Source organism: Moschus berezovskii, chromosome 7, assembly GCF_049115385.1.
Source record: "Moschus berezovskii isolate FMDL1 chromosome 7, NW_MosBer_1.0, whole genome shotgun sequence".
NCBI lineage: Eukaryota > Metazoa > Chordata > Mammalia > Artiodactyla > Moschidae > Moschus > Moschus berezovskii.
Genome location: NC_142466.1, coordinates 4,146,485 through 4,170,068, shown reverse-complemented (window position 1 = coordinate 4,170,068; position 23,584 = coordinate 4,146,485).

The following is a 23,584-nucleotide window of genomic DNA, read 5'->3' as shown; positions in this document are numbered from 1 at the left end:
TTTCAATTCTGGTTTCCTCGGTGTGTATGCCCAGGAGTGTGATTGCTGGATCATATGGCAGTTCTATTTCCAGTTTTTTGAGGAATCTCCATACTGTTCTCTATAGTGGCTGTACTAGTTTTCATTCCCACCAACAGTGTAAGAGGGTTCCCTTCTCTCCACATCCTCTCCAGCATTTATTGCATGTAGACTTTTGGATAGCAGCCATTCTGACTGGTGTGAAATGGTATCTCATTGTGGTTTTGATTTGCATCTCTCTGATTATGAGTGATGTTGAGCATTTTTTCATGTGTTTGTTAGCCATCTTTATGTCTTCTTTGGAGAAATGTCTGTTTAGTTCTTTGGCCCATTTTTTGATTGGGTCATTTATTTTTCTGGAATTGAGCTGCAGGAGCTGCTTGTATAATTTGGAGAATAATCCTTTATCAGTTGCTTCATTTGCTATTATTTTCTCCCATTCTGAAGGCTGTCTTTTCACCTTACTTATAGTTTCCTTTGCTGTGCAGAAGCTTTTGATTTTAATTAGGTCCCATTTGTTTATTTTTGCTTTTATTTCCAATATTCTGGGAGGTGGGTCATGGAGGATCCTGCTGTGATTTATGTCGGAGAGTGTTTTGCCTACGTTCTCCTCTAGGAGTTTTATAGTTTCTGGTCTTACATTTAGCTCTCTAATCCATTTTGAGTTTATTTTGGTGTATGGTGTTAGGAAGTGTTCTAGTTTCATTCTTTTATAAGTGGCTGACCAGTTTTCCCAGCACCACTTGTTAAAGAGACTGTCTTTTCTCCATTTTATATTCTTGCCTCCTTTGTCAAAGATGAGGTGTCCATAGATGCGCGGATTTATCTCTGGGCTTTCTATTTTGTTCCATTGATCTATATTTCTGTCTTTATGCCAGTACCATACTGTCTTGATGACTGTGGCTTTGTAGTAGAGCCTGAAGCCCAGCAGGTTAATTCCCCCAGTTCCATTTTTCTTCCTCAAGATTGCTCTGGCTATTCGAGGTTTTTTGTATTTCCATACAAATTGTGAGATTATTTGTTCTAGTTCTGTGAAAAACATCTTTGGTAGCTTGATAGGGATTGCATGGAATGTATAAATTACTTTGGGTAGTTTACTCATTTTCACAATATTTATTCTTCCAATCCATGAACATGGTATATTTCTCCATCTATTAGTGTCCTCTTTGATTGCTTTCAGTAGTGTTTTATAGTTTTCTATGTACAAGTCTTTTGTTTCCTTAGGTAGATATATTCCTAAGTATTTAATTCTTTTCGTTGCAACAGTGAATAGAATAGTTTTCTTAATTTCTCTTTCTATTTTCTCATTATTAGTGTATAGGAATGCAAGGGATTTCTGTGTGTTGATTTTATATCCTGCAACGTTACTGTAATCATTGATCAGCTCTAGTAGTTTTCTGGTAGAGTCTCTAGGGTTTTCTGTGTAGAGGATCATGTCATCAGCGAACAGTGAAAGTTTTACTTCTTCTTTTCCAATTTGGATTCCTTTTATGTCTTTTCCTGCTCTGATTGCTGTAGCCAAAACTTCCAGAACTATGTTGAATAGTAGTGGTGAGAGTGGGCACCCTTGTCTTGTTCCTGACTTTGGGGGAAATGCTTTCAGTTTTTCACCATTGAGGATAATGTTTGCTGTGGGTTTATCATATATAGCTTTTATTATGTTGAAATATGTTCCTTCTATTCCCACTTTCTGGAGGGTTTTTATCATAAATGGATGTTGAATTTTGTCGAAGGCTTTCTCTGCATCTATTGAGATAATCTTATGATTTTTATTTTTCAGTTTGTTAATGTGGTGTATTACGTTGACTGATTTGCGGATATTGAAGAATCCTTGCATTCCTGGGATAAAGCCCACTTGGTCATGATGTATGATCTTCTTAATATGCTGTTGGATTCTGATTGCTAGAATTTTGTTAAGGATTTTTGCATCTATGTTCACCAGTGATATTGGCCTGTAGTTTTCTTTTTTTGTGGGGTCTTTACCAGGTTTTGGGATTAGGGTGATGGTGGCTTCATAGAATGAGTTTGGAAGTTTCCCTTCCTCAGCAATTTTCTGGAAGAGTTTGAGTAGAATAGCTGTTAGCTCTTCTCTAAATTTTTGGTAGAATTCAGCTGTGAAGCCGTCTGGACCTGGGCTTTTGTTTGCTGGGAGATTTTTGATTACAGTTTCAATTTCCGTGCTTGTGATGGGTCTGTTCAGATTTTCTATTTCTTCCTGGTTCAGTTTTGGAAAGTTGTATTTTTCTAGGAATTTGTCCATTTCTTCCAGGTTATTCATTTTATTGCCATATAATTCCTGATAGTATTCTCTAATAATCCTTTTTATTTCTGTGTTGTCAGTTGTGATCTCTCTATTTTCATTTCTAATTTTATTGATTTGGTTCTTCTTCCTTTGTTTCTTGATAAGTCTGGCTAGTGGTTTGTCAATTTTATTTACCTTCTCAAAGAACCAGCTTTTGCCTTTGTTGATTTTTGCTATAGTCTCTTTTGTTTCTTTTGCATTTATCTCTGCCCTAATTTTTACAATTTCTTTCCTTCTACTGACCCTGGGGTTCTTCATTTCTTCCTTTTCTAGTTGCTTTAGATGTAGAGTTAGGTTATTTAGTTGACTTTTTTCTTGTTTCTTGAGGTGTGCCTGTATTGCTATGAACTTCCCCCTTAGCACTGCTTTTACAGTGTCCCAGAGGTTTTGGGTTGTTGTGTTTTCATTTTCATTCATTTCTATGCATATTTTGATTTCTCTTTTGATTTCTTCTATGATTTGTTCGTTGTTCAGCAGCGTGTTGTTCAGCCTCCATATGTTGGCATGTTTAATAGTTTTTCTCCCATAATTGAGATCTAATTTTACTGCATTGTGGTCAGAAAAGATGCATGGAATGATTTCAACTTTTTTGAATTTACCAAGGCTAGATTTATGGCCCAGGATGTGATCTATCCTGGAAAAGGTTCCATGTGCACTTGAGAAAAAGGTGAAATTCATTGTTTTGGGGTGAAATGTCCTATAGATATAAATTAGGTCTAACTGGTCTATTGTATCATTTAAAGTTTGTGTTTCCTTGTTAATTTTCTGTTTAGTTGATCTATCCATAGATGTAAGTGGGGTATTAAAATCTCCCACTATTATTGCATTATTGTTAATTTCCCCTTTCATACTTGTTAGTAATTGTCTTACATATTGCGGTGCTCCTATGTTGGGTGCATAAATATTTATAATTGTTATATCTTCATCTTGGATTGATCCTTTGATCATTATGTAGTTTCCTTCTTTGTCTCTTTTCACAGCCTTTGTTTTGAAGTCTATTTTATCTGATATGAGTATTGCTACTCCTGCTTTCTTTTGGTCTCTATTTGCATGGAATATCTTTTTCCAGCCCTTCACTTTCAGTCTGTATGTGTCCCTCGTTTTGAGGTGGGTCTCTTGCAGACAACATATATGGGGGTCTTGTTTTTGTATCCATTCAGCCAGCCTTTGTCTTTTGGTTGGGGCATTCAACCCATTTACGTTTAAGGTAATTATTGATAAGTACAATCCCGTAGCCATTTTCTTTATTGCTTTGGGTTCGAGTTTATACACCCTTTCTGTGTTTCCTGTCTAGAAAAGATCCTTTAGCATTTGTTGGAGAGCTGGTTTGGTAATGCTGAATTCTCTCAGCTTTTGCTTGTCTGTAAAGCTTTTGATTTCTCCTTCATATTTGAATGAGATCCTTGCTGGGTACAGTAGTCTGGGCTGTAGGTTATTTTCTTTCATCACTTTAAGTATGTCTTGCCATTCCCTCCTGGCCTGAAGAGTTTCTGTAGAAAGATAGGCTGTTATCCTTATGGGAATCCCCTTGTGTGTTATTTGCTGTTTTTCCCTTGCTGCTTTTAAAATTTGTTCTTTGTGTTTGATCTTTGTTAATTTGATTAATATGTGTCTAGTAGTATTTCGCCTTGGGTTTATCCTGTTGGGGACTCTCTGGGTTTCTTGGACTTGGGTGATTATTTCTTTCCCTATTTTAGGGAAGTTTTCAACTATTATCTCCTCAAGTATTCTTTCATGGTCTTTCTTTTTGTCTTCTTCTTCTGGGATTCCTATGATTCGAATGTTGGAGCGTTTAACATTGTCCCAGAGGTCTCTAATATTGTTCTCATTTCTTTTAATTTGTTTTTCTTTTTTCCTCTCTGTTTCATTTATTTCTACAATTCTATCTTCTAGCTCGCTTATCCTGTCTTCTGCCTCTGTTATTCTACTGTTTGTTCCCTCCAGAGTGTTTCTGATCTCATCTATTGTATTATTCATTGTATATTGACTCTTTTTTATTTCCTCTAAGTCCTTATTAAACCTTTCTTCCATCTTCTCAATCGTTTTCTCCAGGTTATTTATCTGTAACTCCATTTTGCTTTCAAGATTTTGAATCATTTTCACCACCAAAATTCGAAATTCTTTTTCATGTAGATTCCCTCTATCTTCCTCTTTTGTTTGTGTTGGTGGGCATTTATCTTGTTCCTTTACTTGCTGGGTATTTCTCTGCTTCTTCATCTTGCTTATAATGCTTTGCTTGGGGTGGCCTTTCCCTCTTCTGGCTGTTTGTGGAGTTCTCTTTATTATGTAGTTTCCTTGCTTTGTGTGGGGTTGGACAGGTGACTTGTCAAGGTTCCCTGGTTATGGAAGCCTGTGTTGGTGTTCTGGTGGGTGGAGCTGGATTTCTTCTCTCTGGAGTGCAATGAAGTGTCCGGTAATGAGTTATGAGATGTCAGTGGGTTTGGAGTGACTTTGGGCAGCCTGTATATTGAAGCTCAGGGCTAGTTTCCTGTGTTACTGGAGAATTTGCGTGGTATGTCTTGCTCTGGAACTTGTTGACCCTTGGGTTTAGCGTAGATATGGAGACGTTTGATGAGCGCCTATCGATTAATGTTCCCTGGAGTCAGGACTTCTCTAGTGTTCTCAGGATTCAGGCTTAAGCCTCTTGCCTCTGGTTTTTGGTCTTATTCTTGGAGTAGTCTCTAGACGTCTCTATCTGTCATTTCCAAGGTGGTTCCCTCTGTTTTAGCTTCTGTCTGCTGGTCTCTTCAGTGTCTAATTTCCGCCCTGATACTAGGGGGTGGGTGGACACTTTTTAAGGCTCAGTTGTTCAGTCCTGTTCTGGGAAGGGAGGAACGCTGCAGTCGATTATCTCTGGTGTCTGTGGGGAGTGCTCGCAGCGTCTCGGCCACACTGGGTTTGCCCCCGCTCACAGCAAGTATGCTGTCCCAGTCTATACTGCACAGGCTCTAGGTTGCTCTGCCGGGAATGGTCTGAGGCCGGCACCGGGTTGTTTGCGCTTCCCAGGTCTGAGCGGCTCAAGTTCAGGTTCTCAGTTACTCCACAAAGGCGCAGACTTGGTTGGGCCTGCGTTTTGTGCCTTCCCCGGTCCGAGCAGCTCAGGGGACCAGGTGTTTGGCGAGCGTGGTCTTTGCGACTTATCGCCTCCCCAGTCCCCGCCACTCAGTTTTCTGGGTGTACAACCGGCGCACCTTCTCAGGGGGATATCGACCGGCCCGAGCCCAAGAAGTCCTGATTAGCAACAAGCCTGTCTGCAGTTTGTATCAGATGCCTTTCTGGGGCCGCGGTTGCCCGCTCCGGCTCTGGCTGCGCTCCCTGCCTGTCTCGGCGGGGAATGGGGGATGGGCCAACCGCAGCCGACTCACTCTGCTCAGTCCTTTATTCTGTGAGCGGGGCTGGCAGAGTCATAGGTTAGAGCTTTCCGCCTTTTCGTGGGGAAGCTATCCCACAGTCTGCTTTGCTCTCCCCAGTTCTCTCAAATTGTTCTCGCAGCATTCAAGCCCAGTCCTCTCTCTAAGCAGTTCAGCCGGCTCCTCCCTGCCCAGCCCCCGCTTGCTAATGGCGTATGCAGGCGTCTGCGCTGCTTCTCCGCTGGGAGTTACCATTTGGTGGGTAATCTGTGAGTTTTTAAAAAAATCTTCAAAAAAAAAGAGGGTTATGTGGCCCTCTGAGCTTCCAAGGCTCGCCACAGATTCGCCAGTGAGAATGTTTCCTGGTGTTTGGAAACTTCTCTCTTTTTAAAGCCTCCCTTCCTGGGACGGAGCTCCGTCCTTACTTCTTTTGTCTCGCTTTTTATCTTTTATGTTTTTTCCTACCTCCTTTCAAAGACAATGGGCTGCTTTTCTGGGTGCCTGACGTCCTCTGCCAGCATTCAGAAGTTGTTTTGTGGACTTTACTCCGCGTTCAAATGTTCTTTCGATGAATTTGTGGAGGAGAGAGTGGTCTCGCCGTCCTATTCCTCCGCCATCTTGTTCCTCCCTCATGTGTTCCAATTCTTGAACGCCCTTCACACTTCCCTCCCCATCCCAACCCTCTGGTTCATCCCAATACACCAGCCCTGTGCATCCCGTATCATGCATTGAACCTGGACTGGCGGTTCGTTTCACATATGATAATATACATGTTTCAGTGTCATGCTCCCAAATCATCCCACCCTCGCCCTCTCCCACAGAGTTCAAAAGACTGTTCAATACATCTGTGTCTCTTTTGCTGTCTCGTATACAAGGTTATCATTATCAACTTTCTAAATTCCATGTATATGTGTTAGGATACTTTATTGGTTATTCTGGCTTACTTCACTCTGTAAAATAGGCTCCAGCTTCATCCACCTCATTAGAACTGATTCAAATGATTTCCTTTTAATGGCTGAAAAATACTCAATTGTGTATATGTACCAAAGCTTTCGTATCCATTCGTCTGCAGATGGACATCTAGGTTGCTTCCATGTCCTCGCTATTATAAACACTGCTTTGATGAACATTGGAGGACATGTGTCTCTTTCAATTCTGGTTTCCTCGGTGTGTATGCCCAGGAGTGTGATTGCTGGGTCGTATTGCAGCTCTATTTCCAATTTTTTAAGGAATCTCCACACTGTTCTCCATAGTGGTTGTACTAGTTTGCAATCCCACCAACAGTGTATGAGGGTTTCCTTTTCTCCACACCCTCTCCAGCATTTATTGCTTGTAGACTTTGGGATAGCAGCCATTCTGAGTGGCGTGAAATGGTATCTCATTGTGGTTTTGATTTGCATTTCTGTGATTATGAGGGATGTTGAGCATCTTTCCATGTGTTTGTTAGCCATCTGTATGTCTTCTTTGGAGAAATGTCTGTTTAGTTCTTTGGCCCATTTTTTGATTGGGTCATTTATTGTTTTGGAATTGAGCTGCAGAAGTTGCTTATATATTTTTGAGATTAATCCTTTGTCCGTTGTTTCATTTGCTATTCTTTTCTCCCATTCTGAAGGCTGTCTTTTCACCTTGCTTATAGTTTCCTTTGCTGTGCAAAAGCTTTTAATTTTAATTCGGTCCCATTTTTTTTTATTTTGGCTTTTATTTCCAATATTCTAGGAGGTGGGTCATGGAGGATCCTGCTGTGATTTATGTTGGAGAGTATTTTGCCTATGTTCTCCTCTAGGGGTTTTATAGTTTGTGGTCTTACATTTAGATCTTTAATTCATTTTGAGTTTATTTTTGTGTATGGTGTTAGGGAGTGTGCTAGTTTCATTCTTTTACAAGTGGTGGACCAGTTTTCCCAGCACCACCTGTTAAAAAGATTGTCTTTTCTCCATTGAATATTTTTGCTTCTTTTGTCAAAGATAAGGTGTCCATAGGTGCATGGATTTATCTCTGGGCTTTCTATTTTGTTCCATTGATCTATATTACTGTCTTTATGCCAGTACCATACTGTCTTGATGACTGTAGCTTGATGGTAAAGCCTGAAGTTCAGCAGGTTGATTTCCCCCAGTTCCATTCTTCTTTCTCAAAATTGCTTTAGCTATTCGAAGTTTTTTGTATTTCCATACAAATTGTGAAATTATTTGTTCTAGCTACCATTGAAAGCTTGATAGGGATTACACTGAACTTGTAAATTACTTTGGGTAATATATTAACTTTCATAATATCTATTCTTCCAATTCATGAACACAGTATATTTCTCTATCTATTAGTGTCCTCTCTGATTTCTTTCACCAGTGCTTTATAGTTTTCTGTATATAGGTCTTTTGTTTCTTTAGGTAGATATATTCCTAAGTATTTTATTATTTTCGTTGTAATGGTGAATGGAATTTTTTCCTTAATTTCTCATTCTATTTTCTCATTATTAGTATATAGGATTGAAAGGGATTTCTGTGTGTTGATTTTATATCCTGAAACTTTACTATACTCATTTATTAGCTCTAGTAATTTTCTGGTAGAGTCTTTAGGGTTTTCTGTGTAGAGCATCATATCATCTGCAAACAGTGAGAGTTTTACTTCTTCTTTTCCAATTTTGATTCATTTTATGTCTTTTTCTGCTCTGATTGCCATGGCCAAAACTTCCAGAACTATTTTGAATAGTAGTTGTGGGAGTGGGCACACTTGTCTTGTTCCTGACTTTAGGGGAAACGCTTTCAGTGTTTCACCATTGAGGATAATGTTTGCTGTGTGTTTGTCACATATAGCTTTTATTATGCTGAGGACTGTTCTTCTATTCCCGCCTTCTGGAGGGTTTTGATCATAAATGGATGTTGAATTTTGTCAAAGGCTTTCTCTGCATCTATTGAGATAATCATATGGTTTTTATTTTTCAGTTTGTTAATGTGGTGTATTACATTGATTGATTTGTGGATATTGAAAAATCCTTGCATCCCTAGAATAAAGCCCATTTGGTCATGATGTATGATCTTTTTAATGTGTTGTTATATTCTGATTGCTAGAATTTTGATAAGGACTTTTGCATCTATCTTCATCAGTGATATTGGCCTGTAGTTCTCTTTTTTGTGGCATCTTTGTCAGATTTTGATATTAGGCTGATGTTGGCCACATAGAATCAGTTTGGAAGTTTACTTTCCTCTGCAATTTTCTGGAAGAGTTTGAGTAGGATAGGTGCTAACTCTTCTCTAAATTTTTGGTAAAATTAAACTGTGAAGCTGTCTGGACCTAGGCTTTTGTTTGCTGGAAGATTTGTGATTACAGTTTAAATGTCTGAGCTTGTGATGGGTCTGTTAAGATTTTCTATTTCTTCCTGGTTCAGTTTTGGAAAGTTGTACTTTTCTAAGAATTTGTCCATTTCTTCCATGTTGTCCATTTTATTGCCATGTAATTGCTGATACTTATGATACTTTGTATATCTGTATTGTCTGTTGTGATCTCTCCATTTTAATTTCTAATTTTATTGATTTGGTTTTTCTCCCTTTGTTTCTTGATGAGTCTGGCTAGTGGCTTGTCGATTTTATTTACCCTCTTAAAGAACCAGCTTTTGGCTTGGCTGATTTTTGCTTTAGTCTCTTTTGTTTCTTTACATTTATTTCTGCCCTAATTTTTAAGATTTCTTTCCTTCTACTAACCCTGGGGTTCTTCATTTCTTCCTTTTCTAGTTTATTTAGGTGTTCAGTTCAGTTCAGTTCAGTCGCTCAGTCGTGTCCGACTCTCCGCGACCCCATGAATCACAGCACGCCAGGCCTCCCTGTCCATCACCAACTCCCGGAGTACACTCAAACTCATGTCCACAGAGTTGGTGATTCCATCCAGCCATCTCATTCTCTGTCGTCCCCTTCTCCTCCCGCCCCCAACCCTTCCCAGCATCAGAGTCTTTTCCAGTGAGTCAACTCGTCTCATGAGGTGGCCAAAGTATTGGAGTTTCAGCTTTAGCATCAGTCCCTCCAATGAACATCCAGGATTGATCTCCTTTAGAATGGACTGGTTGGATCTCCTTGCAGTATAAGGGACTCTCAAGAGTCTTCTCCAACACCACAGTTTAAAAGCATCGATTCTTTGGCGATCAGCTTTCTTCACAGTCCAACTCTCACATCCATACATGACCACGGGAAAAACCATTGCCTTGACTAGACGGACCTTGGTCGGCAAAGCAATGTCTCTGCTTTTTAATATACTATCAAGGTTGGTCATAACCTTCCTTCCAAGGAGCAAGCATCTTTCAATTTCATGGCTGCAATCAGCATCTGCAGTGATTTTGGAGCCCAAGAAAACAAAGTCTGACACTGTTTCCACTGTTTTTCCATCTATTTCCCATGAAGTGATGGGACCAGATGCCATGATCTTTGTTTTCTGAATGTTGAGCTTCAAGCAAACCTTTTCACTCCCCTCTTTCACTTGTAGAGTTAGGTTATTTAGTTGACTTTTTTCTTGTTTCTTGAGGCATGCCTGTATTGCTATGAACCTTCCCCTTAGCACTGCTTTTACAGTGTCCCACAGGTTTTGGGTTGTTGTGTTTTCATTTTCATTCGTTTCTATGCATACTTTTATTTCCTTCTTAATTTCTTCTGTGATTTGTTGGTTATTCAGCAACGTGTTGTTCAGCCTCCATATGTTGGCATTTTTAATAGTTTTCTCCTGTAATTGAGATCTAATCTTACTGCATTGTGGTCAGAAAAGATGGTTGGAATGATTTAATTTTTTTTGAATTTACCAAGGCTATCTTTATGGCCCAGGATGTGATCTATCCTGGAGAAGATTCTGTGTGTTTGAGATAAAGGTGAAATTCATTGTTTTGGGGTGAAATGACCTATACATATCTATTAGGTCTAACTGGTCTATTGTATCATTTTATGTTTGTGTTTCCTTGTTAATCTTATGTTTAGTTGATCTATCCATAGGCGTGAGTGGGGTTTAAAGTCTCCCACTATTATTGTGTTATTGTTAATTTCCCCTTTCATACTTGCTAGCATTTGTCTTAGATATTGTGGTGCTCCTATGTTGGTTGCATATATATTTATAATTGTTATATCTTCTTCTTGGATTGATCCTTTGATCATTATGTAGTGTCCTTCTTTGTCTCTTTTCAGAGCCTTTGTTTTAAAATCTATTTTATCTAATATGAGTATTGATACTCCTGCTTCCTTTTGGTCTCTATTTGAGTGGAATATCTTTTTCCAGACCTTCACTTTCAATCTGTATGTGTCCCTCGTTTTGAGGTGGGTCTTTTGTAGACAACAAATATAGGGGTCTTGTTTTTGCATCCATTCAGCTAGACTTTGTCTTTTGGTTGGGGTATTCAGCCCATTTACATTTAAGGTAATTATTGATAAGTATGATCTCGTTGCCATTTACTTTATTGTTTTGGGTTAAAGTTTATACACTCTTTCTGTGTTTTCTGTCTAGAGAAGTTCCTTTAGCATTTGTTGGAGGGCTGGTTTGGTGATGTTGAATTCTTTCAGCTTTTGCTTGTCTGTAAAGCTTTTGATTTCTCCTTCATATTTGAATGAGATCCTTGCTGCGTACAGTAATCCTGGCTGTAGGCTATTTTCTTTCAACACTTTAAGTATGTCTTGCCATTCCCTCCTGGCCTGAATAGTTTCTATTGAAAGATCAGCTGTTATCCCCTTGTTTGTTATTTGTTGCTTTTCCCTTGCTACTTTTAATATCTGTTCTTTGTGCATGATCTTTGTTAATTTGATTAATATGTGTCTTGCAGTATTTCGCCTCGGGTTTATCCTGTTTGGGACTCTCTGGGATTCTTGGAGTTGGGTAATTTTTTCCTTCCCCATTTTTGGGAAATTTTCAACTATTTTCTCCTCAAGTATTTTCTCATGGTCGTTCTTTTTGTCTTTTTCTTCTGGGACTCCTATGATTCGGATGTTGGGGCATTTAACATTGTCCCAGAGGTCTCTGAGATTGTCCTCATTTCTTTTAATTCGTTTTTCTTTTTTCCTCTCTGTTTCATTTATTTCTACCATTCTGTCTTCTAACTCACTTATTCTATCTTCTGCCTTCTTCTATAGAATAGATAGATATTCTATCTTTTTTCCTCTCTGTTTCATTTATTTCTACCATTCTATCTTCTAACTCACGTATTCTATCTTGTTGGTTCCCTCCAAAGTGTTTTTGATCTCATTTATTGCATTATTCATTGTATAATGATTGTTTTTTATTTCTTCTAGATCCTTGTTAAATCTTTCTTGCATCTTCTCAATCCTTGTCTCCAGGCTACTTATCTCCAATTTGTTTTCAAGATTTTGGATCATTTCACTATCAATATTCGGAGTTCTTTATCAGGTAGGTTCCCTATCTCTTTATCTTTTGTTTGGGTCTGTGGGCATTTATCCCGTTCCTTTACCTGTTGGGTATTTCTCTGCCTTTGTTCCTTGTTTATATTGCTGTGTTTAGGGTGGGCTTTCTCTCTTCTGGCAGTATGCTGAGTTCTTTTTACTGTGGAGTTTCCTCACTGTGGGTTAGGTTGGACGGGTGACTTGTCAAGGTTCCCTTCTTAGGGAAGTTTGTGTCGGTGTTCTGGTGGGTGGAGCTGGATTTCTTCTCTCTGGAGTGCAATGAAGTGTCCCGTAATGAGTTATGAGATGTCAGTGGGTTTGGAGTGACTTTGGGCAGCCTGTATATTGAAACTCAGGGTTATTTTCCTGTGTTGCCAGAGAATTTGTGTGGTATGTCTTGTTCTGGATCTTGCTGACCCTTGGGTGGTGCTTGGTTTCAGTGTAGGTATGGACGCGTTTGATGTGCTCTTATCGATTAATATTCCCTGGAGTCAGGAGTTCTCTGGTGTTCTCAGGATTTGGACTTGAAGTCTCCTGACTCTGGTTTTCAGTATTATTATTGCAATAGCCTCAAGACTTGTCCATCTGTCACTTCCAAGGTGGTTTCCTCTGTTTTAGCTTCTGTTTGCTGGTCTCTTCAGTGTCTAATTTCCTCCCTGACACTAGGAGGCGTTGGTGTACACTTTTTAAGGCTCACTTGTTCAGTCCTGTTCTGGGAAGGGAGGAACAATGCAGACAAATAGGCTCTAGGTTGCTCTGCTGGGAACTGTCTGAGGCTAGCGCTGGGTTGCATGCACATCCCAGGTCTAAGCTGCTCAGATTCAGGTACTTGGGTACTCCACAGAGGCACAGACTTGGTTGGGCCTGCGTTTTGTGCCCTTCCCCGATCCAAGCAGCTCAGGTGACCAGGTGTTTGGCGAGTGCAGTCACTGTGACTTATCGCCTCCCCAGTCCCTGCCACTCGGTTTTTTGGGTGTACAACCAGTGCACCTTCTCAGGCGGAAGTCAACCGGCCAGAAACCCAAGAAGTCTTGGTTAGCAATGAAGCCTGCCTGCAGTTTGGTATCAGATGCCTCTCTGGGGCCACAATTGCCCCCTTCCAGCTCTGGCTGCCCTCCCCTGCCTGTATTGATGGGGGATGGGCTGTCCACAGCCGGCTAGCTTTGCTCAATCCTTTGTTCTGTGAGCGGGACTGACAGAGTCTTAGGTTCGGCCTTTTAGCCGTTTTGTGGGGTAGCTATCACACAGTCTGCTTTGCTATCTCCAGTTAGCTCTCTCAGATTGCCCTCACGTCATTCAGGCCTGGTCCTCACTCTAAGCAGTTCAGCCAGCTCCTCCCTGCCCAGCCCCCGCTTGCTAATGGCAGATGCGGGGGTCTGTGTTGTTTCTCTGCTGGGAATTACCATTGGGCACATAATCTGTGGGTTTTAATTACTTATTTCTTTTTCCTCCAAGTTATGTGGGCCTCTGAGGTTCCAAGGCTCGCCACTGACTTGCCAGTATTTCCTGGTGTTTGGAAACTTTTCTCTCTTTTAAGCCTCCCTTCCAAAGAATGAGCTCCGTCCTTACCTCTTTTGTCTATTTATCTTTTATGTATTTTCCTACCTCCATTCGAAGACAATGGGCTGCTTTTCTGGGTGCCTGATGTCCTCTGGAGGCATTCAGAAGTTGTTTTGTGGAATTTACTCAGTGTTCAAATGTTCTTTTGATGAATTTGTGGGGGAGAAAGTGGTCTCTCCGTCCTATTTCTCCGCCATCTTATTCCCCCTAACCCAAGATATATTATTAAATGCATATATGTCAGTGTCATGCAGTAAGACAAAGCTGGAGGCACATATCATGATTTAAGGGGAGTTTAGTAAGAGATTATTTTCAAGATATGGACAGATGGAGAAAAGCTACAAGGAATGTGCAATACCCTGGAGCTAGCAAGAGCTGAATATGTTAGAGAACACTGGGTGTCCAGAAAGTGTGAAGAGAAGCAGAAATAAACAAATTTATTATATATATATATATATATATATATATATATATATATATATATATAAATTTTTAACTGAAGGATAATTGCTTTACAGAAATTTGTGGTTTTCTGTCATACATCAGCAAAAATCAACCATGAGTACACTCATGTCCACGCCCTCTCAGACCTCCCTCCCATCTCCCTCCCCACCCCACCCAACAGCCTGACACGGAGCCCCTGTTTGACTTCCCTGAGTCAAACAGCAAATTGCCACTGGCTATCTGTTTTACACATAGTATTGTAAATTTCTATGTTACACTCTTCATACATCTCCCCTTCTCCCTCCTCTCCTCCCAGATTATCCATAGTTCTGTTCTCTATGTCTGTTTCTCTATTGTTGCCCTGAAAATAAATTCGTTAGTGCTATATCTTCAGGTTCCATACATATGTGTCATATACAATATTTATGTTTTTCTTTCTGACTTACTTCACTCCATATAATGGGCTTTAGTTTCATCCACCTAATTAAAACAGATTAAAATTTGTTCCTTTTTATGACTGATTAGTGTTTCATTATATATATGTGCCATGGCTTTTTTATCCATTCATCGGTTGATGGACACCTAGGTCGCTTCCATGTTCTAGCTATCGTAAATAGTGCTGCAGTGAACACAGGAGTATATATGTCTTTTTCAGTTTTGATTTCCTCAGGGTATATGCCCAGAATTGGGATTGCTGGGTCATATGGTGGTTTTATTCTTAGCTTTTTTAGGGGTCTCCATACCGTCTTCCATAGTGGCTGTATCAGTTTGCATTCCCAACAGCAGTGCAAGAGTGCTCCCTTTTCTCCACACCCTCTCCAGAATTAATTGTTTGCAAATATTTTGTTGATGGCTATTCTGATTGATGAGAAGTGGTATCTCATTGTAGATTTGCATTTCTCTAATAATGAATGATGTTGAGCATCTTTTCATGAGCTTGTTAGACATCTGCATGTCTTCTTTGGAGAAATGTCTCTTCAGGTACCTTTCCCACTTTTTGATTGGTTTGCCTGCTTTTCTGGTATTGAGTTGTAAAAGCTGCTTGTATGTTTTGGAAACTAATTATTTATCAGCTATTTCCTTTGATATCATTTTCTCCCATTCTGAGGGTTGCCTTTTTACCTGGTTCGTAGTTTTCTTTGCTATGAAAAAGCTTTTAAGATTAACTGTATCCCACTTGTTTATTTTTGTTTTTATTTCCATTACTCTAGGAGGTGGGTCAAAGATCTTGCTCTGATTCATGTCATTGAGTGTTCTGCCTATGTGCTCCTCTTACAGTTTAATAGTTTCTAGTCTTACATTTGGGTCTTTAATCCATTTTGAATTTATCTTTGTGTATGGCATTAGGTACTGATCTAACTTCATCATTCTGCACATAACTGTGCTGTTTTCCTAGCACCACCTAGTGAAGAGTCTGCCTTTTCCCCATTGTATATTCTTGCCTCCTTTGTCAAAAATAAGGTACCCATAGATGAGTGGGTTTATCTCTGGGTTCTCTATCTTGTCCCATTGGTCTGTATTTCTGTTTTTGTGTGAGTACCACACTGTCTTGATGACTGTAGCTTTGTAGTATACTCTGAAGTCAGGAAGGTTATTCCTCAAGCTCCATTCTTCTTTCTTAAGACTATTTTGGTTATTCAGGGTCTTTTGTGTTTCCATATGAATTGTGAAATATTTTGTTCTAGTTCTGTGGAAAATGCCATTGGTAATTTGATAGGTATTTCATTGAACCTGTAGATTGCATTTGGTAGTATAGTCATTTTGAAAATATTGATTCTTCCTACCCAGGAACATGGAATATCTCTCCATATGCTTATGCCATTTTTTATATCTTTGATTAGTGTCCTATAGTTTTTTAATACAGGTATTTTGTCTCCTTAGTTAGGTTTATTCCTATAAATTTATTTATTTATGTGTTTTGTTGTTGTTGCAATGGTGAATTGTATTGATTCTTTAATTTCTCTTTCTGATTTTTCATTATTTGTATATAGGAGTGTAAGTAATTTCTGTGTATTGACCTTGTATCTCACGACTCTTCTGAGTGCACTGATTAGCTCTAATAATTTTCTGATAGTTTCTTTTGGGTTTTCTATGATATATGCATACAGTAAGAGCTTTACTTCTTTACCAATCTGGATTCATTTTGTTTCTTTATCTTCTCAGATTGTCATAGCTAGGACCCCCAATACTACGTTGAATAATGCTGATATGAATGGAAGCCATTGTATTGTTCCTGATCTTAGAAGGGAAGCTTTTAGTTTTTCACCATTGAGAATTATATGAGCTGTGGGCTTTTCGTATATGGCCTTTACTATGAGATGGCTGGATGGCATCACCGACTCTGTGGACATGAGTTTGAGTGAACTCCGGGAGTTGGTGATGGACAGGGAGGCCTGGCGTGCTGTGATTCACGGGGTTGTGGAGAGTCAGACACGACTGAGTGACTGAACTGAATTGAAGTGATGTTGACGTAGGTTCCCTATATGGCCATTTTTTCAAGCGTTTTTTTTTTTTTTTCATAAATGGATGCTGAATTTTGTCAAAGGCTTTTTCTGGATCTATTGAGATGATCATATGGTTTTTATCTTTCAATTTGTTGATATGGTGTATCACTTTGATTGGTTTGAATATACTGAAGAATCCTTCATCCCTGCAATAAACCTGATTTGATCACGGTGTATGAGTTTTTAATGTGTTGTTGGATTCTGTTGCTAGAATTTTGTTGAGGATTTTTACATCTATGTTCCTCAGTGATGTTGGCCTGTAATTTGCTTTTTTCGTGTTGTTTTTTTCGTGGTTTTGGCATCAGGGTAATTGTGGCCTTGTAGAATGAGTTTGGAAGTTCTCCTTCCTCTGCAATTTTTTGAAAGAGTTTCAGAAAAATAAACAACAGTTCTTCTCTAAATGTTCCATAGAATTCCCCTGTGAAACCATCTGGCCCTAGGTTTTTCTTTTTGGGGAGATTCTTTATCACTGCTTCAATTTCAGTGCTTGTAACTGGGTTGTTTATAATTTCTGCTTCTTCCTGATTCAGCCTTGGCAGGCTTATCTTTTCTAAGTATCTGTTCATTTCCTCTATATTTTCCATTTTATTAGCACATAGTCACTTATAATATTCTCTTATGATCCTTTGTATTTATGTGCTGCCTGTTGTAACCTCTCCTTTTTCATTTCTAATTTTATTGATTTTATTTTTCTCCCTTTTTCTCTTGATGAGTCTGGCTAGTGGTTTTTCCATTTTGTTTATCTTCTCAAAGAACCAGATTTTAGTTTTACCAATATTTGCTATTGTTTCCATTTATTTTTCAATGATTTCTGCTCTGACTTTTATGATCTCCTTCCTTCTGCTATCTTTGGGGTTTTTTGGTTCTTCTTTGTACATCTGCCTTAGATGTAGAATTAGGCTGTCTACTTGACCCTTTTCTTGTTTGTGGAGATATGATTGTATCTCTATAAATCTCTTAGAACAGCTTTTGCTGAATCCCATAGGTTTTGGGTCATTGTGTTTTCATTGTCATTTGTTTCTAGGAATCTTTTGATATTTTCTTATTTCTTCAGTAAACTCTTTGTTATTTAGTGATGTATTGTTTAATCTCCAAGAGTTTGTTTGTTTGTTTGTTTGTTTTTTTGCTCTTTTTTTTTTTTCCTGTAGTTGATATCTAGTATCATAGCATTGTGGTCAGAGAAGATACTTGATACAATTTCAATTTTCTTAAATTTACTGAGACTTGATTCATGGCCCAAGTTGTGGTCTATCTGGGAGAATGTCCCGTGTGCACTTGAGAAGAAATTGTATTCTGCATTTAGATGGAAAATCCTGAAAATATCAATTAGGTACATTTGGTCTAATGTTTCACTTAAGGTTTGTGTTTCCTTTTTGATTATGTTTTGATGAATGGTCCGTTGGTGAAAGTGGGATGTTAAAGTCCCCTACTATTATTGTGCTGCTGTCAGTTTCACCTCTTATGATTGTTAGTGTTTGCCTTATGTACTATGGTACTCCTATGTTGGGTGCATAGACATTTACAATTGTTATGTCGTCTTCTTGGATTGATCCCTTGACCATCATGTAATGTCCTTCTTTGACTCTTATGATATTCTTTATCTTAAAGTCTATTTAGTCTGAAATAAGAATTACCACTCCAGTTTTCTTTTGGTTTCCATTTGCATGGAATATCCTTTTCCATCCTTTTCCTTTCAGTCTGTATTTTTCTCTAGGTCTGAAATGGGTCTCTGATAGGTAGCATATATATGGGTTTTGTTTTTGTATCCATTCAGTCAGTTGATGAAAGTGAAAGAGGAGAGTGAAAAAGTTGGCTTAAAGCTCAACATTCAGAAAACTAAGATCTTGGGATCCGGTCCCATCACTTCATGGCAAATAAATGGGGAAACAATGGAAACAGTGGCTGACTTTATTTTGGGGGCTCCAAAATCACCGCAGATGGTGAGTGCAGCCATGAAATTAAAAGACAGTTACTCCTTGAAAGGAAAGTTATGACCAACCTATACATTATCTTAAAAAGCAGAGACATTACTCTGCCAACAAAAGTCCTTCTAGTCAAGGCTATGGTTTTTCCAGTGGTCGTGTTTGGATGTGAGGTTGGACTACAAAGAAAGCTGATCGCTGAACAATTGATGCTTTTGACTTGTGGTGTTGGAGAAGACTCTTGAGAGTCCCTTGGACTGCAAGGAGATCCAACCAGTCCATCCTAAAGGAGATCAGTCCTGGGTAGGACTGATTTTGAAGCTGAAATTCCAATATTTTGGCCACCTGATGCAAAGAGCTGACTCACTGGAAAAGACCCTGATGTAGGGAAAGATTGAGGGCAGGAAGAGAAGGGGACGACAGAGGATGAGATGGTTGGGTGGCATCACCGACTCAATGGACTTGGGTTTGGGTGGACTCCGGGAGTTGGTGATGGACAGGGAGGCATGGCGTGCTGCATTTCATGGGTTTGCAAATAGTCAGACACGACTGAATGACTGAACTGAACTGAGTCAGTCTGTATCTTTTGGTTGGTCCATTTAATCCATTTACATTTAAGGTAATTATTGATACATATGTTCCTTTTGGCATTTTCTTTATTGTTTTGGGTTTGTTTTTGTGGGTGTTTCCTTTCTCTTGTGTTTACTGGCTATATAAGTCCCTTTAGAATTTGTTCCAGGTCTGGTTTAGCGGTTCTGAATTCTATTAACTTCTGCTTATCTGTAAAGTTTTTTATTTCTCCATCAATTTTGAATGAGATCTTTTCTGGATATAGTAATCATGGTTGTAGGTTTTTCTCTTTCAGTACTTTAAATATATATTGCCATTCCCTTCTGGCCTGTAGAGATTCTGCTGAAAGATCCTGTGTTAATCACATGGGTTTTCACTTGTATTTTACTTGTTGCTTTTCCCTTGCTGCTTTTAATATTTTTTCTTTGTGCTTAATCTCTTTTAGCTTGATTAATATGTGTTTCAATGTATTTCTCCTTGAGTTTAACCTGTAAGGGATTCTCTGAACTTCTTGGACTTGATTATTTCCTTTCCCATGTTGGGGAAGTTTTCACCTATAATTTATTAAAAAAAATTCTCCTTGCCTTCCTTTTTTCTTCTTCCTCTGGGACCCCTATAACTTAAGTGTTGGTGTGTTTAATATTGCCCCGAAGATCTCTGAGGCTATCCTCAATTCTTTTCATTCCTTTCCCTTTATCCTTCTTTTCAGCAGTTATTTCCACTATTCTATCCTCCAGCTCACTTATCCATTCCTCTGCCTCAGTTATTCTGCTATTGATTCCCTCTAGAGTATTTTTAATTTTGGTAATTATGTTATTCATCTCCATTTGCTTATTCTTTATTTCTTCAATGTCCTTAGTGATTTTAGTAACTGTGTTAAATGCTTCTTGCACGTTTTCCATCTATTTTCAAATCTTTGAAGCATCTTTGCTATCATTATTTTGAATTCTCTTTCAGGGAGATTACTTATTTCCTTTTTGTTTATTTGGGGTTGTGAGTTTCTACCTTTCTGTTTCATTTGTACTGTATTTCTCTGTCTTTTTGCTATATTTTTTCTAACTTGATCCACTTGAGGTCTCCTTTTCCCAGTCTTTAGGGTTGTATTACTTCTTCCTTTTGATTTTTGACCTTGGAGGGAAGTGTTGGTTGGGTGGTTTGTGTTGATTTCTTTTTGGGGGTGACTTATGCCTGTGTTCTAGTGGGAGGAGATCAAGTAGGTAATTACAGAAATGCTAGGACACACACACACACACTTCCACACTTACAGTTATAGACAAAGTCTTCTAAAGAAACTAGTACAGGAGATTGACTTGGTGAACAAGAGAAATCAGAGGTGATATCAACCAACTGAAAGCAGAATTAGCTAATGCTCAATCTGGAAATCTGAGCATGTGCAGAGGGCCAACTTGGGAAAATAGCATAAACAGCTCAACGGTTTAACTTACTTGGCAAAAGAAAAAAGAGTGAAGGGAAAAAAAGAGAATAAAAAAAAGAGAGAGAACAAAGAAAAAGAAGAATGGATGGAAAAGAGAAAAGTGGAAGTGGAGAAGAGGATTAAAAAAAGAAAAAATAGAAAAGATAAACAGACATATGTGGATAAGATTTATATAAATTCTGAAATAACTACACCCAGTAAAGAACTGTATGAAAAGCAGTTTAATATATTAAAAAATATTTTTAAAAAATCAAGAAAAATGAAAAAAAAAACCTGAGAGGAAAAAAAGTTAAACAAATTATTTTATTTTTATTTTATTTTTTTTGACAAGAAACACAAAGAGGAAAACCCCACAGCACCGCAAAATGCTCATGTAATGGTTGAAATATGTTGGGGAATAAACAGTATGACTTATAAGAAGAAATAAACTTAAAATGATTTACTTTAATTTTTATAACAAGAAAAACAAAGACGAAAACTCCACAGCACCACTAAAGGCTAGTGTGAAGGTGGAGATATGCTGGGGGAATAAACAGTGTGGTTCATAAGAGGAAAAAAAAAAAAAAAAGGAAAGAGAGAGAGAGAAAGAAAAAAAAAAATTAAGTTCTCAAAGACGTAGCTCTTTGTTGTGGAGTCTGCCACTGTGGACGGGGATGGGTTAGAATCATGTGATCTTTTCCTGGTTGAGGGAGCTTGTGCCTGTGTTCTGGTTGATGGAGCTGGAGCTCCTCTCTCTGAAGGGCAGTACAGTGACCAGCAGAAAGTTTGTAGTGTCTACAGGTTCAGTATGCCTTTGGGCAGTCATTCTAGCTTTTGCGGTGTTCAGTTTAGTTCAGTTCAGTCACTCAGTCATGTCCAACTCTTTGTGATTCCATGAATCGCAGCCGCCAGGCCTACCTGTCCATCACCAACTCCTGGAATTCACTCAAACTCATGTCCATCTAGTCAGTGATGAAATCCAGCCATTTCAACCTCTGTCATCCCCTTCTCTTCCTGTCTCCAATCCCTCCAAGCATTAGAGTTTTTCCAATGAGTCAGCTCTTTGCGTGAGGTGGCCAAAGTATTGGAGTTTCAGCTTTAGCATCAGTCCTTCCAATGAACACCCAGGATTGATCTCCTTTAGAATGGACTGGTTGGATCTCCTTGCAGTCCAAGGGACTCTCAAGAGTCTTCTCCAGCACCACAGTTCAAAAGCATCAATTCTTTGGTGATCAGCTTTCTTCACAGTCCAACTCTCACATAAATACACGACCACTGGAAAAACCATAGCCTTGACTAGACGGACCTTTGTTGGCAAAATATTGTCTCTGGTTTTTCATATGCTGTCTAGGTTGATAATAACTTTCCTTCCAAGGAGTAAGTGTCTTTTAATTTCATGGCTGCAATCAGCATCTGCAGTGATTTTGGAGCCCCAAAAAATAAAGTCAGCAACTGTTTCCCAATCTATTTGCCATAGATGAAGTGATGGGACTGGATGTCATGATCTTAATTTTCTGAATGTTGAGCTTCAAGCCAACTTTCACTCTCCTCTTTCACTTTCATCAATAAGCTCTTTAATTCTTCTTCACTTTCTGTCATAAGGGTGGTGTCATCGCATATCTGAGGTTATTGATATTCCTCCTGGCAATCTTGATTCCAGCTTGTGCTTCTTCCAGCCCAGCGTTTCTCATGATGTACTCTGCATATAAGTTAAATAAGCAGGGTGACACTATACACCCTTGACGTACTCCTTTCCTGATTTGGAACCGGTCTGTTGTTCTGTGTCCAGTTTTAACTGTTGCTTCTTGAGTTGCACACGGGTTTCTGAAGAGGCAGGTCAGGCGGTCTAGTATTCCCATCTCTTTCAGAATTTTCCACAGTTTACTGCAATCCAAACAGTCTAAGGCTTTGGCATATTCAATAAAACAGAAATAGATGTTTTTCTGGAACTCTCTTGCTTTTTCAATGATCCAGTGAGTGTTGACAATTTGACCTCTGGTTCCTCTGCCTTTTCTAAATCCAACTTGGACATCAGGAAGTTCACATTTAATGTATTGCTGAAGCCTGGCTTGGAGAATTTTGACCATTAATTTGCTAGCCTGTGAAATTAGTGCAGTTGTGCGACTTAGCGGCGGTGGCGGCAGCGGCGGCAGTAGTTTGAGCAACTCTTTGGAACTGCCTTATGTCCAAGGTCAGGTGCGGTGGCCATGAAGAGATACCCCATGTCCAAGATAAGAGAAACCCAAGTAAGAGAGTAGGCGCTGAGAAAGCGCATCAGAAGGCAGACAGACTGAAACCACAATCACAGACAACTAGCCAGTCTGATCACATTAACCACAGCCTTGTCTAACTCAGTGAAACTAAGCCATGCCGTGTGGGGCCACCAAAGACCGACAGGTCATGGTGGAGAGTTCTGACAGAATGTGGTCCACTGGAAAAGGAAATGGCAAACCACTTCACGGTGTTAGGCACCTCTATTTCCACACCTGCTTCAAAGTGGCCCTCTCAGAATATCTGCAGTTCTGCCAGCCCCTACCTGTCCCTGGGATCATTGCCCGTGCTTATGTTCCTCTGTCCTGCCCTGCCCTGCTGGCTGAAACTTGCTCAGTAGGTGCTTATGTGGATTCCTCTGCCTCTGAGTGACTTGCATGTGCTTCCCTCAGCCCCCTAAGTTCACCCTCTGTGCCGTGGGGCTCGTGTTCGCTTGTCTCAGCCCCATAAGCTCTCCCTCTGTGCCATGGGGCTCGTGTGGACTTGTTCTGGCTCCCCAGGCTTGCCCTTTGCTTCACAGGGCTAGTGTACACTTGTTTCGGATTCCTGGGCTGGCCTCTGCATTGGGAGCTAGTGTGGACTTGTTTCCGCTCCCCATGCCTGCCCTCTGCATGGGGTTTATGTGCATTTATTTCGTGTCACCGCCTGCACTCTTTGTCGCGGGAGTTATTTGTTCTTTTGGCTGTGTCGGGAAGGTTGTGTGGAGATAAGCAATTTTTTAAACCTAAGACAGCATATATAACAAGATTAGCCTCTGTAGTAATCTTGCATAGACCCATAGGGATTGCCTGCTATAAAGTAAGGACTAGAATTTAATCAACGTGTTACTTCACTTTCTGGGGTCATTCCTCTCGCTCTTTCATTCAAGGAAAGACA